The following is a 15,013-nucleotide window of genomic DNA, read 5'->3' on the forward strand; positions in this document are numbered from 1 at the left end:
AGGTATAGATAATATTTACTTTTCACAGGTAAGTATTCTAGGTAATAAGCAAGTTAACTGTAATTAGTTTCAATATGCCTAAAATTGTGCACATGAAACTTGGACTGAATCTAGGAAATAAGTAAAGTAACATACACTTGCTTTGTTCTGGATTGTAGCAGTAGCACTCACATGGATGACCAATGTCCTCCAAGCTATAATAATGTTTCATAAACAATGCAACCCTGTGTAACTGTAAGCCAATCATAGTTGCAGCCAACAGGTGGAGAGTTAATGGAAAGGTACTCAAAATGGTGTGAACTCAATACCCCAGGTAGACAAAATAGAACAGTAAAATCATGTACTTGATGAGTGTCATTCATGTGAGCAATGAACAGTTAATAGACATACTCAGTTGTTTCAGATTGTAACTGAGAAATGGCAGTGCCACTTCAAATTGAAATGTAGAAACTGAGATTAATGATGTCTGGACACATGGTTCAACCAAAATCTCTGCCTGAAATCGGAAGAGAAACAGGACATTGAAAAACAGTTTACCAACAACATAGTACAACTGAATGAACATGTAAATTTCAAATTTAAGGTTATTGCTTGTGACTTCAATTCAGAACTTAATTTATTGCTGAAGCTAAACACTGAGAAGAAGTGGGAGTCAAATGCAAACTCTTATGACATCTTCACTGAAAACATAGAAGGAAAGCAAGCAACATACTTGAAAGTCTTGCATAATGATTTATCACATACAAGCACTAACATTACTCAAGAACATTGCTCTAGTCTCAATAACTATGTAGGGGAGACAAATCAAACTCTGGATGCTGAGCAGAAAGCACATTTGTCTTTTCAAAGTGTACAGCTGGCACATAATACTACTGAAGACAAGAAACTGCCAAAATTAAACAATTGTCTCAATGAATGGTAAATCATACACCAGATGCCTCAGCAGATGCTATATTTATAAGATGTATTAAGTTCGATTACTTTGATCTACAATTGATGCTGCATTGAAATGTGTATAAAAGAGTTTATGAGAATGTTACCAGTATCTTGTTTGAAGCAAGAGCAGATTTCTGTTATTACTGGGCATCTGAAAGTAGATGCAGTTCAGTGGGTAAATGAAATTTTCCATGTCTACATTGTTCTCAAAGAATTTAGTGATAAATTTCTGCTATTGGTCCATACAATTTTAGTAGGAATTATTGGTTAACTTTTGGATCGGTGAATGATATCAGTCAAACCACAGCACAATGAAAGGTTTTTGTGAGTATTAGTGAAAGCATTTTCAGTACAAGGACAGTAAATATTTTCTAGCAGTATTGAGAGAATGTTGCCTCGCTACATCTGTTGAGAGTTAATTGTGGCACCCAGGGACAATTATGACAATTACAAAAAAATCTTGGTTTGGGTAGTAAGTTTGCATGCACATGATGGCAGAAGTAAGAACCCTTAATAAAAGCTAGGTGGTAGCCAGCTAGTTCATATAGTTTGTAGCTGGAACTGGTAACGAGACCCAGGATGCACACAACATAATGGCAACCATATGTGACCTGTTTTCTCAGTGTATCTCTAATTTATAGACTTCTCAAGTGTCTGGCCAGGTCACAGCATAATTACAACATGACCTGGATGGACACCCTGAAGTCTATAAAATAATGGAAACCATTGTGTGACGTCGGGTATGAAAACCTTGCACATGACCAATTAAACTAAATAGTGTCTCAGTATTGGACTGACTAGAGACAATGATTTCTGAGATTCACATGTTTATTTTAAATGTTAAAGATGAAGAACAATGTTTTAAAGAGAATGGAAAAGAAATGTGAAATGGTGACATCATTGGCATTCAGAGACAAGTATGGGGCACTGCTAGTGACTCACGTCCTGCACAGGATGAACCCATGTATAGCAGTTCCAGCAACCATGATGTTCTTGATGGAATAAAATTTGGTGTTATTTTCAGAATTGCAATCCTATTTATTGAAAGGGAACAAACCAATGGAGGACAGAAAGTAAAAGGTAGAAAATTTAGTTGTCAGTTAACATATCAACTTGGAAAAATAATGTAGAACAAGATTCCTTCAAGAACTCACTACTGGGACAGAGACTGGAACTCATCAATGCTGAAAAGTTGATAGGCACAAACTTGCCCGATAGTGAAAGAGAAAGCATATATAGATTTGTATTTGGTGGTAAATCTGAACAGAAACCACCCTTAAGGGTAGATAATAACGCTACATTTCTTTTAGATGCACATGAAATGTGATATGAGACACAGCAGCTATCCACCTGTCACTTCATGATAGGCTACTTATGAACCTGTCTCTGGCAAGAGTGCAAAATGAAGATTCTCCAGGTAACAAAGTTTTTGAGTGTAGTCATTATTGAAGATTAGAGTGAAGAAAATTATCCTATGCCAACTTTAATTACTGTTATCACTGTTGTATGTCCATGTATAGGTGATGTGGATTGTGATATATTAGTCAACAACCGTTCAGAGATTCTGCTGTGGTGCAGAATTATTTTGATTCTTTTTCAAGTAAAGAAGGAATGGCTGTAATGTGGGGGCATGGTTTCAAAATTTTTCAGGTGATGGGTAAATTGCCCAAAGCTTTTAAGTGCAAGGTGCTACTGTGTTTGAAATTTAATGACATTTTGACTGAGCACCATTTCTTGATCATTTCTCATTTTAGTGTTGGCACAATTATAGGCACTGGTTTTTGAATTATTATTCATGTGAACTCGATTCTGATGCCTTCCAGCTCAAGTTAAATGTAGGTGAAACCCACCTTGTGATTTTACAAAAAGTAAGGACCAGGATTTGAATGCCTCAGAAATCCATTACACTGAAAAATTTGAGGAATAACGAGAGATATGGATGATTGGTTTGCATTGGCTTAGGACTGAGTGATAAGCAGATCAAGTAAATATACATAATCATATTATTTATCATGACCCATTTTTAGTGTATAGTTCTCCTCACACTAATGCATACCAGTAAGTGTACCATAAGTCAAAGAAGCTGAATGTGCTAAGGAATGTGTTGGAAATGAATAGGTACATGAATTAAGAAACATAGGGTGGAGGGGGTCTTCTTGTTTTAGGAGCTTCGCAGCTGGGTGGCTGTGCACTTTCTTGAGCTGGGTAGAACAATTTTCCTTTTTCTATATAGTTTTCTGTCCTTCAGGTACTTGTAGTTATGTATTGCTTTTGGTTTTCACAATAATGTTTTAGTCATTATAATTTTTTGGGAGCAGTTCTCCATTCATGTGAAGAATTGCAAAATTAAAAAGAAAAAAGGGTGGTAGCGTCCAGTGAAAGGTGAAATTAAAAGAATAGAAAGTAAAGAAATGTGCAGAACAGAGTAAGCTGGAATGAAAAAATCAGGGGGTTAAAACAAATCCATAAACTTAAAATGGGACATGGTTGTGTTAGATAATAAGAGCTTTGGGAATAGGAATAAGTTGCAGAAAGAAGTGCAGGTCAGCAGTGTACAAGGATCTATTCCAAATCGGTCTGTGACTGTGAGTTTGACAAAGAATAACAAGCCGTGTGTGAAGTCATGATGAATAGGCACAGGGGTGTGAAGGCTTCAAATCCACACCACAGACTAATAAGTTCAGTAAACCTTTACGTAAATGGCTGAAACCGTAAGTACTGCACGGCAACAAAATGAACAAATAAGCAATACTATAAGGAGAACTGCACAAACCTGAGAGTTTCCATATACCATGGAATTATTAGTCCTTGTAATAATAATTCTTTTAGGAGAACAGATTAAAAATTGCGTGCTAAGATTATAAGGTAGTCTTATTAAACAGAAATTGGGTGACTAAATGTTTTGGAGTGAGATTGCAGTGAAATGGCAACCCTGCTGAGCTGAAGGTAGAACTGTACTCTTTGCATTAATTTATTTCTTATGTGAAGTATTCTTCTTGTTTAATAAACTTATTAATGGTAAGTAGAATAAATTTATGATGAATTACAATATTGCATAAAAAAATCTCCTTTTGGATGCTATATATTTTTTTTACTTTATTTTTGAACCCACTGCAATTTACGTACAGCAGATGTAATAAATGGTCACCACAAGAAACTATCAAATTTATGATAAGTGGTGGTGTGAGCTTCCACAGGTACTAGTGTTATACATAATAATTATTTTTCTTGCTCTGAAATAGAAAAATGGGCTAATGTAATACAAAAGCAGCAAACTGCTGTCAATTAAGCACTGATCAAGTTAACATGAACATATGATTGTGGCAAATAGTCAAAATAAAGCTTTTAAATGTGTGTATGATTTTTGAGTGTGCTTTCAATTGTACGGAAGACTCCCTTGGGATGTGATTTCACCAGGTAGTCATTTTGGAACGAGGTGTAGTCACCTTGAGGTGAATAACTGTAAACTGGAAGGTGAGATATTCATTGAAATGCTGAAAAATAAAGTTTTATTTGTGTAATAATTCTGTAAAATATTGCTACAACTATGGTGATGCTTCTTAAGTTTTCACAAAAACACAATATAAAGAATACTGCACTTAATAAGAGAGACTAACTCACTTAAGAAGGGTAAGGGAAAGAAATCTGTGGATAGGCCAACCATTACCATGGTTATGTGGACAAATAAGAAGAGGCTGTCACAAGGCCAGTCCAGGTTTTTGTAATCTCTCTCTTGACTTGCATAAGAAAAAAGGGATGCTGAGTAGGCAAGTAGAGAGGGAGGAGTCTGGCAGAGACCAGCTACAGTTAATGGGCAGACATTCCCCTCCTAAGCCTTCTTCTCTCAGTGTTCCCTACTCCTGAAGGAAGAGGAATCACAGGCAGGCACCTTGCCTGTTGCCTTTGAGACCCATCCTTCATTCATCAAATATCAGACTATCAACAATGATGATGCAAGAAGAGTTTGAGTGTGCGTCAAATGCTATAGAGTGGGAAAAGTGGTAGAGCCTGCAAAGCAAGTGAAGAAAAGGGAGGAAAATAATGTAGTTTTTTTATTAAATTTTTCTTGTGTTTTGGATTCGTGAAATTGATTTGTTGTATAAAAATATTCCCAGATAATTCAAGTTAATTGTAAAGAATTTCTAGAACAGCTGTACATCCATTTGCGTATATCATTGAAAAAGCTGCACTTGATGACACTATAGCGCAAAATATAAAATTGATGTGAATTACGCTTCTTATCTTAATACATCACAATAGAAAAATGAAAATTCTAGTTCGTTACTAGTTTAAATACTTACTTTGAAAGGAAGGAAGTGTGGTGCTTTTCAAAAATTTAAAAACCAAATGCAATAACACTCTGTGTAAAATTCTCTCTGTCCAGATGGGTAATAAATATTAACATAGAGGTAGCACATTAATAAACTAAACAATAAAACCAGTTCAATATGTTTTCAGTTTGAAGTATTTCTCACTGTGCTAACTTAAAGATTGAGATATTGGACACTTGTGTAATTTAATTCACTGTTGTGTTACATAATTGTCTTTTAGCTCAGTACACATAAAGTACTTTTCATAGGAAGCAAGCTGTAGGAATATAGCTTGCACGGACATTTTTAGAGACGTTGGAATTCTTACACTAACTTCCCAGTATATTTACTCCTTAATGGCTTTTGTTACTGACAATAAAAATCAATTTCAGCTGAGCTATGATCTACACAATCATAGTACAAAACAAAAAAGTATTTTAAGTTTGACTTTGCCTATTTGGCTTGGGTTCAGAGTGGAGTAATGTGCTCTGGTGCAATGATTTTCTGTAGACTCCCAACTAATATAAAACAAGAAATTTGGTTTCCCAAGCAATTCAGAAGAAATTAAAACCATATCTCATTGGCCAGTCCCACAGATTACAGAGCATGATAACCACATTCAAGGACTGAAAAATGCCATTACAATGATCATTGCTACTTGCTATAAAGAATGTCTCTGCAAGATGTGTGGTTAACTGCTTAACTTAGCATTCCTACAGCTTGCTTCTGTGAATAAATACTTTATGTGTACCACTAAACAGATAATTCTGTGTAGCAAGTAGCAATATTCATTGTAAAGCTACATTATGAGCAGTAATGAATTTTAATTTTTTTGTTTCAAAAACACCAATGCAATCAAATAGCTTATCAACAGGAAATAAACAGCAGCTACTCAGTATAACAAAGGAAGCACAAACAATTTTAAGTGGCAGCTTTCCTTGCAATTTACCAAATGGAATTTTGATGGTGTACGAACAAATATCATTAAGTAGTATAAATAATATAATTGCAATATTACGAAAAAGATAGATTGCTACTCACCAAATAGTAGTGGTGTTGAGCCGCTGATAAGCACAACAAAAGGACTTTCAAACACACAAACTCAACTCATACGTACATGACCACAGTCTCTGGTTACCGATACATGAAATAATGTAATTGGCCAGATAAAAAAATTTATTCAGCCGGTGGCAGCAGGAGGAAACACACATGAAAGTTAAGGAACTGTGCAAGCTTTCAGTGCCAACACCTCCACCTTCTGGCAGAAGGGCTGAAGGGGAAAGGAAAGAAATGAAGGAAAAGGACTGGTGAGGTTTAGAAAATAGAGAGAATTACATAAAAGTAACCCAGAACACCATGCCAGGGCAGAATTATTGGATGGGATGGGAAGGAAAGAAATCTTGCACATTTCTTTAACTTATACATATGTTTGAACTTGTTGCTGTTTGATGAATACATTTTTTAACTGTCCAATTACATTATTTTCAAAAACTGGTTATTCCCATTGATAAGTAATCATGAGGACATGCTGAAAAGTAATGTCTCTGACTATTTTATATGTGAATGCTTAAAACTTTCTAAATAAACAAATGTTATTAACATTTTAGATCTTTGTTCTTCATTTCTATGGTTTTTATTCCTAAACATATTTTTCCTGCCAAAGAACATGTTTCTCCTGATTAAAGACCAGCACCATCATTGTAGACTGTTTGACTTTATTGACAGAGCCACATCATCATCTCTGCATGCACCACTTCTTCACTATCAAAGTGAAGTCCTCAAAGATGAAGTTTTGCAAACAGACAAAAATCGAATGGGACCAAGTTGTGATTGTGTGGAGGATGATTCATGACAGTGAACCCAAGGCATCAGATTGTTGCAGACATTGCAGTGCTCATGTGTTCTCTGGCATTGTTATGCTGAAGGAGAAGGTGCTCCATATGTGGACAAACTCTCTAAATTCAAAACTCCATTACAATACACTGTTTCTCAAGCACCAACACAGTTATGTTACACACCACGATATTACATGCTATGTTTTGGAGCCCTCTAGCAACAGAGGCCTGCAAATATGTTGGTATGAAGAATAAAGATGTAGAATGTTACTAATATTTGTTTTATTTAGAAAGCTTTAAGAATTTTCATATAAAAAAATTCAGATGCATTACTTTCCAGTATGCCCTCACAGTATAGAGATTTTTTATTATTAATACAGTATACAGATGAAGCTTCTGTGATTTGCATATTTATTATTAAAGAACACATTATCCCTTTCTACATCCTGGATGGTTCTCCTAGCAAACATCCCAGACACCACTTGAAATCTGTATAAACTGATGTCAGAAGAGAGACACCTCATCTTTTGGTATGTAAGTAAGGCTGCAAGTTTTTCAATTAAAGTTTACCATGAATCAAACATCAAATGATTGGTGGCTGACTTGGAAATAGGCAATATGTGAACAAGTTGTACTGCCTGCTAAGAGACAGAGTCTACGCTGTTACTTTATTGTTCACTGGAAGCGCAGCCTGGCTGCAGCCCGACTTCCCATGCTGCATCAGGCATATCATGTCTTGCATTGGTGCAAAGTCTTCTGTACCATGAAGCATATCATGTGCTGTACATGTACAGCAGTCAACCACCGCCATCTCTCTTGTCACACTGCTGCCATTCATTTCTCGTGACATCATGTTGCACCCACTAAAGATTGTAAGCATAATTACAGATACGTTTTTCAGTTATTAAGCAGCCAGCAAGAGATGTAGGGAGTGTGAGGTGCTGTACTTTTGTTTTCAAATGCAGAATCCTGAGCTGATGGTGTAGCCTGCCTGCATAAGAGAATTTGAACTTTTTGCCTGTTACTTTGAGGGGGCATTGTGCCTCCTGCATGGTCACAATTAATAAGAACCACAGAGGCGGTTGGTGGTGATCCACTCAGAGATCTGCAAGGGAATTAGTGACTCTTATGCTAAGAAATTATGAACTAAAGGAACAGTTACAAGTGAAATTGGCCTAAATATCCAAACAACTTCTGATTGGCCCACTATCCATACAGAAGTCCCCTTGCTTGTGTGATATACTAATTTGGTAAGCAGTTTCCCTGCAGTAAATTTTGTACTCTCTTTCAAAGGAAACCCTCTAAGAATGTGAACACTTTTTGTACAAAATGTCACCAGTATCAGCTACAGATGCTCCTTCCATGATGATTTTCATTTGAATGTGATATGATTTAAGTTGACAGGAGGAGGTAGAGTGCATGTGAAGTCCGTTGACTGACTGCAGAATGCAAGCAGTATTGATGTGTTAGCTAAGGAACTAGCAGAATGTTGTACAGATAAAAAGGGCATAAGTTATTGTTTCCAGAAATTGAATGGGGAGGATTTGGAGGCATTTGTAACCATATTCATTCTATATTGTGCCAAACCTATGTCATGGGTTTGGAATAGGGATAAAAGAACGCCATACAAGAAGAGGCAGAGGCAAGTGCAATAGATACTTTTACTGAGGTGATAAATGTGCAAATTTGTTGTGAGGTGGGTGTGGCATCCCTCCTTTCTTTACAGTAATTTTGTGTGTCTTGCACTGTTTCAAGAGCAAAGGAAACATTTTATTTCACTTTCTTCTTGTAGCAATGATTCCCTCCTTGTATTCAAAAGCAAGATGAATGATATGCATTGCAAGCTACCAGCTCATACTTCAATATGTGTCATGTCTCTTGTTGTGCCTTTTGTTGAGAGACTGGCAGCTTAAGTGCAGATTGCAGCTGACCACACAGTAGATAGGACCAAGGATGGGAAAGATTTTGAGGCTTAAGAAGTAATGGAAATCTGGTCATGCAAATGGCATGGGGGCTAAAATGTGGTGGTTACAGCACTACAAATATGTGAATATGTCCTGCAAAAGGGCCTATTTCGTAAGCCTGTGCTAAACTACATATCTTAGTGTTGAAAGCCGGTGCACTGGAAACCATGTGTGTTGGAATGGGAAGAATTCTATGGATGGTGACCAGAGTCTGAGATCACTTTGGAACACAGAATGTTACAGTTCAATGTGGAGCAATACTGGCTAGCCTACAAGAGAGTGTGGCAATGTAAATCAAAAGAATATAAAGAAACTTCAGTGCTGAACGCAATCACACCACCTCTTTGGAAACAATTGAAAGAAAAATTAATGTGTCTTTCAGAACCAGACAGGAATGTGCTGTATACAGTAATGGAGGAATTGGTGTGCCCATTTGAAGGAAGACAGAATTTACTGGCTACAGCTTTAATACAGCATGAAAATCTGAAAGGAATGTACAGCTGACATCCTCGAAGCCTTATTGCATTCCTTATCATTTACACTTGATTGTGGAGGAAAGCATTAAACAACAATTACACACTGGAATAAATCAGCGCTCCTCCAGCCCTTGTGCATTGTCTACTGTTATCTTACACAAGAAGAACATTAATTGGGTAATAACCCCCAATACATACCAGCTATTCTGTATTGATGAAACACTTGACTGATAAGGAAACTGCAAATAATTTAGCACTCTAGATATAAAGTCAGTCTGTCATAAATTACATTCATACCTCACAACAGGATTAAGTTGGCATTTGTCATGCCTTCTGGACTATATGAGTTTCTGCAAAGAACTTTTGGTTTGAGAAATGCACTTCCTACTTTTCAGCAGTTGCAGATTTATTACTGAATGGATTGAAAACCACCATGTGCTTCTGTATCTCGATGACATCAGTGACTTTTTGCAGGTTCTAGAAGAACATGACTAATGGCTGAGAAATGTACTATCACCTTTGCAAGGTGGCAACATAAGTTTAAAGTTAGAAATGTGTTCTTTTGCAGAGTCACAGGTGCAATACCTTGGCCACATTACAAGTTCTGCTGGTGTAAGGCAAGATCATTATCTCACAGAGGCAGTTGACAATTTCCCAGCATCAAAGAATGCTGAATAACTGCAATCATTACTTACTTGTACCAGTTACTACCTCAGGTTTGTGAAAGATTATGCCACTGTCACAAAGCCTTCAACAAAGTTGTTGAGAAAGGATGCCTTTCAGTTGGACTGCTGAATGTGAAATGATGATGACATAAATTTAAGGCATTCCGACAAAATCCCCCCTATTAATTTACCCAGATTAGGAAAAACTGTTTGTTCTGTCCTATGACGCTAGTGAATAATGCTAGTAAACATGCTGTCAGTTTTGTTTTAAGAGAAGTTCAGAATGATGTAAAGGAGCAGCCCATCATCTCAGCAAAGCAGAAATTAATTATAGTACAACTGAGAAAATGTTGTTGGCTCTGGCATTTGATCGTGAGTTACCTGAAACGCTACCTCTACAGTAGTTATTTCACAGTACTCACTGATCATGCTGCATTATTGTGGCTCTAAAAATTCATTTGATTACTAGGTCCCCATGAACCTTGGAAATTACACCAAAGTGCTGATGCACTAAACAGGAAAGTGTGTATGGTACAAACAGATGAGGTATTTATTGCTGAATTGCAGGAGATGCAAAAACAAGATGCAGAATGTCAGAAATTAGCTACTCTTTCTGAATTTGTGTAGGAAGATCTATATCTACATCTACTTCTACATGGGTACTCTGCAAATCATACATACGTGCCTGACAGATGCTTCATTGAACCACTTTCACACTGTTTCTCTATTATTCCACTAGTGAACAGCACACAGAAAAAACAAAGACCTATATCTTTCTGTGTCAGCTATGATTTCCCTTATTTTATTTTGATGATCATTTCTCCCTATGTAGGTCAGCATCAAAGAAATATTTTCACATTTGGAGAAGAAAGCTGGTTGTTGAAGTTTTGTGAGAAGCTCCCACGGCAGTGAGGTATGCCGTTGTTTTAATGATGCCCACCCCAAATCCTATATTATGCCCATGACACTCTCTCCCCTATTTCTCAATAATACAAAATGTGCTGCCCTTCCTTGAACTTTCTCAGTGTACTTTATTAATCCTATCTGGTAAGGATCTCACACCACACACCAGTACTCCAAAATATGGTGGACAAGCATAGTATAGGCAATCTCTTCAGTAGATCTGTTGCATCTTCTGAGTTATCTAAAAATGAAATGTAGTCTTTAGTTCACCTACCCAACAACATTTTCTATGTGTTCTTTGCAATTTAAATTGTTCATAATTGTAATTTCTAGGTCTTTAGTTGAATTTATGGCCTTAAGACTTTATTGATCTATCATGTTACCAAAGTTCAATGGATTCCTTTCAGCACTCATGTGGATGACCTCACACTTTTCATTATTTAGGGTCAGTGGTCAAGTTTTGCACCATGCAGATATTTTATCTCAATCATTTGCAATTGTTTTTGATCTTCTGATGACTTTAATAGACAATGAATGACAGCATCATCTACGAACAACCTAAAATGGCTGCTCAGATTGTCTGATAAATCATTTAGACAAATAGAGGCCCTGTAACACTACCTTGGGAAATACCAGAAATGACTTCTATTTTATGTGATGATTTTCCCTCAGTCAATATGAACAGTGACTTCCCTGACAGTTCTCTTTGAGGTATTTTGTAGTGGTTGAACACAATTTGTGTTCCAGAATCCTGCTGCATATCGACATTGATGATATGGGCTTGTAATTTAGTGGATTACTCCTACTGCCTTTCTTGAATATTGGTGTGACCTGTGCAACCCTCCAGTATTTGGTACAGATATTTCTTAAGTAAGTGGTTGTAGATGGTTGTTAGGTAAGGAGCTATTGCATCAGCATACTCTGAAAGGAACGTAACTGGTATACAATTTTGACTGGAAGATTTGCTTTTATTAAATGATTCAAGTTTCTTCAGTACTCCAAGGATATCCACTTCTAAGTTACTCATGCTGTCAGGTGTTCTTGATTTGAATTCTGGAATATTTACTTCGTCTTCTCTAATGAAGGAATTTCAGAAGGCTGTGTGTAGTAACTCTGCTTTAGCAGCACAGTGATCAATAGTATTTTCATTGCTATCATGCAGAGAAGGCATTTATTGTGTCTTGCTGCTAGCATACTTTACATATGACCAGAATCTCTTTGGATCTTCTGCCAGGTTTTGAGTGAAAGTTTTGTTGTCGAAACTATTGTAAGCATTTTGCATTGAAGTATACACTAAATTCCAGGCTTCTGTAAAAGATCTTGGGGATTTTGTGTTTGTTTATATTTGACATGTTTTTTCATTGTTTCTGGAACAGTACTTTGACCTCTTTTGTGTACCATAGGGGATAAGCTCCATTGTTTGTTAATTTATTCAGTATAAATCTCGCAGTTGCTGTCAATAGTATTTCTCTGAATTCAAGCCACATCTGCTCTACACTTACAGTGATAATATGGAAGGAGTTGAGATTGTCCCTCAGGAACGCATCAAGTGAATTTTTATCTGCTTTTTAAATAGATGGCATTTTGTATCATCAAACTCCACAAGAAAATCAATTGGTAACACCAGACTTGCTCAAGTGTAATTTTATAACACAGTGCCATCCAAGCTTTTGTAGTGGCAAATAGACAAGAAGTCGATGAACAGCAACAAAAAGTGGTGAAAAGAATGAAAATGTGACATTGAAGATTACATTCACACTTGCAATCCTTGAGCAAAGAGAGCACAATAGGCTGGACTCTGAATCCAGTGGCAAACTCTTAAGTGAGACCTCCACACCTTTTTAGTTAGCAGCTTTGGACATTCTAGGACCATTTTCACAAATAACATAAGAATATAAATACATTTTGTCATTTATCAATAATTTTTTGCATTATCTAGTTCTGATTCCAGTATTGTTAATATGACAGTGGAAACAGTGGCAGATGCTTTTGTCACTCATCTGGTTATATCTTTTGGAAGACTTGATGTGATTCTCATGGACCAAGGGACACATTTCATGACTTCCTTATCAGTGCAAGTTTTCAAGCTTTCGACAATAAAGAAATGAAGAACTACCAATTTTCATCCTAAAACAAATGCCAGATTTCAGCATCTACACAAGACAATATAAAGATTTCTTATTATGCTAACAAAACTCACAATAATTCTGATAATTACTCACTGTACTATGTGTATGCCTGTAACAGTCACATACATGAATCAACTGTGACACTCCTTATGAAGACAGGTACGGAAGAAAGATGAGCTCCCACTAAACTTAGCAAATGCTAAGCAGATAAAGAGGGATAGCAAAGATACCACATTGCTACCCTACCAGCAGGGGGCTGAGCCTCACTAAGAAATCCTGCAGTCAAAACAAATAAATTTTCCCCATCTTATGGGGCCCATAAAAGTTCTCAGTGCTTGTGTCAATGTGGATGCTGAGGTGTAGTTAGCAGACCATACTGTAGTCATACATTTTGACAGGCTAAGGCTATATCACACTCATTTGACACTTCCATCAGCTATAATTCCTGTGTACCTGCCATGAAGCCCATTCATGAATTCTGTTTTCTACAAATCTGCCTTTTCTTTGCCTGATGCTTGTACACTTTGTGGATATTGCAATGTATCTGATGACCTCTCCTCAATTTGGCACTCACCAACATTGCATTTGAATCATGAAACTGGAGAGACCAGTATCTCTGCCACAGCTCATAACCTCTGAAGCCCTGGTTCTGCAATGTTTCCAATTTTCATTTCTCCATCATACTGATGCCTCTATTGGGAACTAAGGGAACTTTGGCTTAAAGCCATGTGTTATAGCTTGGTCTTTCAATCTGGCTCTTTCAATCTGACAAATGATATTCTTGATTCTCAACAGAAATTTAAATTTTCTTTTTTTATTGTAGTAGACATTTGTGAGTCATGTGTGTGTGTGTGTGTGTGTGTGTGTGTGTGTGTGTGTGTGTGTGTGTGTGTGTGCACCTTGTGCCAGGACGAATACAGTGCATGTGCAAAATGGGGCAACATGTAGTTATATTATGGTGCATTTTGGCATGAAACATTGCATGTTCATCATCCACACTGAGACAATTGGACATGTCTATGTTAGCAAGTAATAACATTCAGTTGAGAAGACAAGAAGAAGTCAACATTAAAAGAAAATTGTTGCCTTATGAAGAAAGTTTTCTCCAGTATTTGCAGTTGTTGTTCATAACAATTGGTCAGCTTCAATTACCCGGTGCTTGGGTTATTATTGGCATTGCAGTTGAAACGGAAAATTCATAAGAGGTCAAACAGTTTAAGCATAAATATTAATGCCCACAACAATAGCTGAGAATCAGAGGAGAGTATTAAATCTATTCTTGAGAAGATTTGTGTCTGCATGTCTGTGGTTCTGTGTCAAAGTATGGCAGCTGAGTATGGTCTGATCAACTATTTGCTGGTGACAGCAGCAGCAGCAGCAGCAGCAACAGCATAGCAGTTAACCCACTGTGTTGCACTAGCATGTCTTGCACGGTGTTAATCAGCAAGATCATAACAAACCTGTGGTGAGCTGTAGTTTCATACTTGTTTTTCCATCTGATTGCAGTGTTGTGGTTTATGGGTGAGATAATTAGGAGTGCAATTGTCCAATAAAGTTTAATAGTATGATGCAGTGTAAGGTCAATGCTGAGTCAGTTGGCTGCAGTGAATGTTTAACAGTAGATCTTGTTATAGCTTGGTTTCGCCCATAGTCATCCAAAGCATGTTGCAATCTGTAGAAGAAATTCAATAAAGCAATCAACACATTAAATACCAACAGCTAAATCTTAGAACAGAATTGTCTACTAAAGTTGATACAAACTGGGTAGATCTTAGAGCAGAATTATCTGCAGTGT

This window comes from Schistocerca serialis, chromosome 2, assembly GCF_023864345.2.
Source record: "Schistocerca serialis cubense isolate TAMUIC-IGC-003099 chromosome 2, iqSchSeri2.2, whole genome shotgun sequence".
NCBI lineage: Eukaryota > Metazoa > Arthropoda > Insecta > Orthoptera > Acrididae > Schistocerca > Schistocerca serialis.